Genomic DNA, 5,089 nt, shown 5'->3' on the forward strand with positions numbered 1-5,089 from the left:
TAACATTGAAAATAAACTACAATTTACAACATTTAGTACTTTTACATTATGTTTATAACTTAAAATAGGTTCCACCACATGGTGTGAGTGATGTTTAAGCTGAAGGTTAAACATTGAATGAAGATGTGATGACACCGTGAGTAAAGATCGTCTATAAAGGGACTGTATCTTATCTGCCAGATCATTGAATCAGCACAGGAGAAACCCAACTAGCCTCCACTTAGACACAACTTCAGGCCCTATTCAGTCAAAACCTCTAGCCAGGTTTCTGGGATAGGTCAAAAACAATGCACTCTCATTCATGTACTGTGTGTTAACAGTGTGAAAGAAATGAACCCTTATTGCATATTCCAGTGATTTCAGACATGCTTCCTAGCTAGGTTGAAATAATATTGTTTGTATTAAATCTAGATAAGGAAGTTTGCAATAGTTCAATCAGGACGGCTGGTCTGAATGGATCATCACTTTCCATTCATCTAGTAAACTCATATAATTCACATCGCTTCCAATCTCACTCATCAGCACAATGTTACCTCATCAGCATAATGTTACTGCGTCAGCATAATGATACCTCATCAGCATAGAGGGTATATATGATAGTGTCATAGTGTTACCTCATCAGAAAAGCATGTATCTATGTAGTAGCGTCATAATGATTTAAAAATATATTTATATATATATATATATCACCTTTATTTAACCAGGTAGGCAAATTAAGAACAAGTTCTCATTTACAATTGCGACCTGGCCAAGATAAAGCAAAGCAGTTCGACACATACAACAACACAGAGTTACACATGGAGTAAAACAAACTTACAGTCAATAATACAGTAGAAAAATAAGTCTATATACAATGTGAGCAAATGAGGTGAGATAAGGGAGGTAAAGGCAAAAAAGGTCATGGTGGCAAAGTAAATACAATATAGCAAGTAAAACACTGGAATGGTAGATTTGTAGTGGAAGAAAGTGCAAAGTAGAAATAGAAATAATGGGGTGTAAAGGAGCAAAATAAATAAATAAATACAGTAGGGGAAGAGGTAGTTGTTTGGGCTAAATTATAGATTGGCTATGTACAGGTGCAGTAATCTGTGAGCTGCTCTGACAGCTGGTGCTTAAAGCTAGTGAGGGAGATAAGTGTTTCGAGTTTCAGAGATTTTTGTAGTTCGTTCCAGTCATTGGCAGCAGAGAACTGGAAGGAGAGATGGCCAAAGGAGGAATTGGCTTTGGGGGTGACCAGAGAGATCTGCTGGAGCGCGTGCTACAGGTGGGTGCTGCTATGGTGACCAGTGAGCTGAGATAAGGGGGGACTTTACCTAGCAGGGTCTTGTAGATGACCTGGAGCCAGTGGGTTTGGCGACGAGTATGAAGCGAGGGCCAGCCAACGAGAGCGTACAGGTCGCAGTGGTGGGTAGTATATGGGGCTTTGGTGACAAAACGGATGGCACTGTGATAGACTGCATCCAGTTTATTGAGTAGGGTATTGGAGGCTATTTTGTTGATACCTGATGATACCTCATCAGCATAGCATGTATCTATGTAGTAGTGTCATAATGCTACCTCATTGCCGATTAACCTATGGGCTCACTTGTACAACAATTCATTTCCTATCTTTCAACCAATGGGCATAAATCTAGGGGAGTATTTGTATGTCAACTCAAACCTTGTGTCTCCCACTTGGTGTTTTGCAGCAACAGTCTTCAAATGACCTTCCACCTCCCCACCACCACCAACTGAAGATCCGTAATCGGATCCCCGTTCTCCCAGTGTGGGGGACGAGGGGGGGTTCGATGCCAGCTGCCCAGCATAGGGCAACCTGTCATCAGCATCTTGCTCTAAGGAGCATTCCTCTGAGACTAGGCCTACCCCAAACTATTCAATAAAATTCCATGTTGTATTCTGTCTCTGTTTTCATACAGTTAAGCCTATAATTGATCTAGCTGGATTTCAATCTGATTTCAGTGAATATTCTGTACGCTAATGTAATTGCTTTTGTACTTTGATGAAATACCTGGTTGTCAAACATGGAACATGTCTGTTGTTATGGGGCCATCACATTTCAATATCCCTTTTATAGAAAATGCCTGCTGCTCTATGATTTTCTGTGAATATGGTACCGTCTAATAATACTGTTAAAGGTTTACAATAGCTCAATGTGTCCGCTGACTTTTGATGGTTACTCTTTCTAGCCTTAATGCTAAATCATAAACAGAGGTGAAAACACAGTCGTGTTATTATGAAATCAGTCATGTGATTATGAAATCAGTCTTGTTATTATGAAATCAGTCATGTGATTATGAAATCAGTCATGTGATTATGAAATCAGTCATGTGATTATGAAATCAGTGGTGTTATTATAAAATCAGTCACTTTATGACAGTCACATTGGAGAAGAGGCTGTACCTTGTTATTTCAAAGTCAATTTAGTTACTGTTGCACTAAATGAGAAAACATTTACAATACCCCCCAAGCTGTTGACCAAAAAATAGGAAGGTGACTGCTTTGTTGTTATTTGACTCTCAGCATATCCCTTTAATAACAGAGCCCAAAACATGCCTTCTTATCAAATCAAATCAAATTGTCACATGCGCCGAACACAACAGGTGTAGACCTTACAGTGAAACACTTACTTACAAGCCCTTAACCAACAATGCAGTTTTAAGAAAAATACCAACAAAAAAAATTCTGAAAAAAAGTGACAAATAATTAAAGAGCAGCAGTAAAATAACAATGGCGAGACTATATACAGGGGGGTACTGGTACGGAGTCAATGTGCGGGGGCACCGGTTAGTCGAGGTAATTGAGGTAATATGTACATGTAGGTAGAGTTAAAGTGACTATGCATCATAAGAGATGTTAGCAGCAACATCATGTACAAATAAGTTCCAAACAATGAGAAAAAAACAAACAAAATAGCACGGATGGTTAAGAGCCCATAAAACGGCAGCCATCCCCTCCGGTGCCATTACCAGCTCTGATATGAGTTGGTGAAAAAAACAGTCCTGTGGAGTTGGGTCCTGTCCTCAGAGTGCTTTGCAGTACCTCATTAGCAAAACGACTATCAGCAGGGGTCATACACACACACACACACACACACACACACACACACACACACACACACACACACACACACACACACACACACACACACACACAGACAGAAAATCACAAAAAAAACACTATCAGCAGGGGTCATACACACACACACACACACACACACACACACACACACACACACACACACACACACACACAGAGAAAATCACAAAAAAACACTATCAGCAGGGGTCATACACACACACACACACACACACACAACACACACACACACACACACACACACACACACACACACACACACACAGAAAATCACAAAAAAACACTATCAGCAGGGGTCATACACACACACACACACACATACACTCACACACACACACACACACAGAAAATCACACAAAGAAACACTATTAGTAGGGGTCGTTGTGGTCACTGGAGCTGTCTCCTTGGCAGAGCAGCCACGGTTGAGACTTGCAGGGCTTCATTGAGGAACCCGTACAAAAACAAGTGGTTACAGATGGAAAGGCAACAATTATTATTATAATCCATGGGATGAGTCCCAACTGCCACACAATTCTTTATATACTTCACTACTTTTGACCAGGGCCTATAGGGTTCCAGGGAATAGGCTATATAGTTCACTACTTTTGACCAGGGCCTATTGGGTTCAAGGGAATAGGCTATATAGTTCACTACTTTTGACCAGGGCCTATTGGGTTCCAGGGAAAGGCTACATACTTCACTACTTTTGACCAGAGCCTATTGGGTTCCAGGGAATAGGCTACATATTTCACTACTTTTGACCAGAGCCTATAGGGATCCAGGGAATAGGCTGCCATTTGTGACGTGGACCATGTCAAACATGATTACTGGGAGGCATAGTTACATTTGAGGTCACTGTAGTTTGACTCTGTGGGGTTTGATGAAGGCAGAAACACGTCCATAACATGTGCCGGTTAAACTTTGATTACGATCGCTGTCCATTTTCATAACAGCCAGATTACTCCTGGGCTACAGCCCCCAAAGACTCATTATCTTAATGCTAACGACCTTCGTTAGAGTTAGGGTCGCAAAATAAATTCCCTGGTTTCCCAGAAATCCATGTTGGAGGATTCAGGATTTCCTACTTATTCCCTCCTGAATCTGGGAATCTTCCAACTGAGATCTCAGGAAAACCAGGGAATTTATTGAAAGTTCCCGAAGTTCCCACAAGAGAGGTGGATGTAATGTGGCCTCAATATGTTGTAAATCCTCCTCTGTGTGGACTGTTGACAGGCAGGTACTCATGTTTCACAGAGCTAGGGGAGTAAAGCGAGAGACCTTCACGACTTCATCACACTGAAGTGAGTTGGTAAAACAAACAACTCTGGGCCCAAAATAACTCAGACACACACAGAGAGAGAAAGAGAAAGAGAGAGAGAGAAAGAGAGAGAGAGAGAGAGAGAGAGAGAGAGAGAGAGAGAGAGAGAGAGAGAGAGAGAGAGAGAGAGAATGTGTTCGTGCTATATATATTCTCCAGTGACACACACAACCCACAACAAATAAAGTACAACGGTAATGAAGAGGGATTAATGTCTGTGGAGAGACCAAACATTAGCTTGCATTTTGTCTGGATGACAGCCACAGTAATCATTATATGACCCTGTGGACATGCTGACTTGACCTTCAATAGATCCTGGACTATAGACAGTATTCTTTACGGTTGAAATTTATCTGGACAGTATCTGTGTTGTTCTGAACAGATTGGTTGTCTGCTTTTTGCATGCATGGACAATTGCTCAAATGGCTCCTAGGTGAAGTATCCCCTAGGTACAAATCTAGGGTTAGCTTCCCCTTCTATTTATACATTTTAGTCAATTAGAAGATGCTCTTATCCAGAGCAACTTACAGTAGTGAGTGCATACATTTTTCATACTTTTTCATACTGGTCCCCCCAATCCTAACCTTAAGCATTAGTGGAGGAAATGCAAAACTGACCCAAGATCAGTGCCTAGAGGCAGCTTCACCCTACTCTATGCTCTAAGGCATGAAAAAC

The 5,089-nt window shown here is 41.2% G+C and overlaps 1 long non-coding RNA gene across 1 annotated transcript; it reads left to right on the forward strand.

The window, feature by feature from the left end:
• Positions 1–1,211: 1,211 nt before the first annotated feature.
• Positions 1,212–2,387, forward strand: LOC115149841 (uncharacterized). Its single transcript, XR_003866971.1, has 2 exons — positions 1,212–1,264; positions 1,689–2,387. It is a non-coding gene; the product is annotated as an uncharacterized LOC115149841 (long non-coding RNA).
• The last annotated feature ends 2,702 nt before the right edge of the window (positions 2,388–5,089 follow it).

Source organism: Salmo trutta, chromosome 16 (assembly GCF_901001165.1).
Source record: "Salmo trutta chromosome 16, fSalTru1.1, whole genome shotgun sequence".
Classification (NCBI taxonomy): Eukaryota; Metazoa; Chordata; class Actinopteri; order Salmoniformes; family Salmonidae; genus Salmo; species Salmo trutta.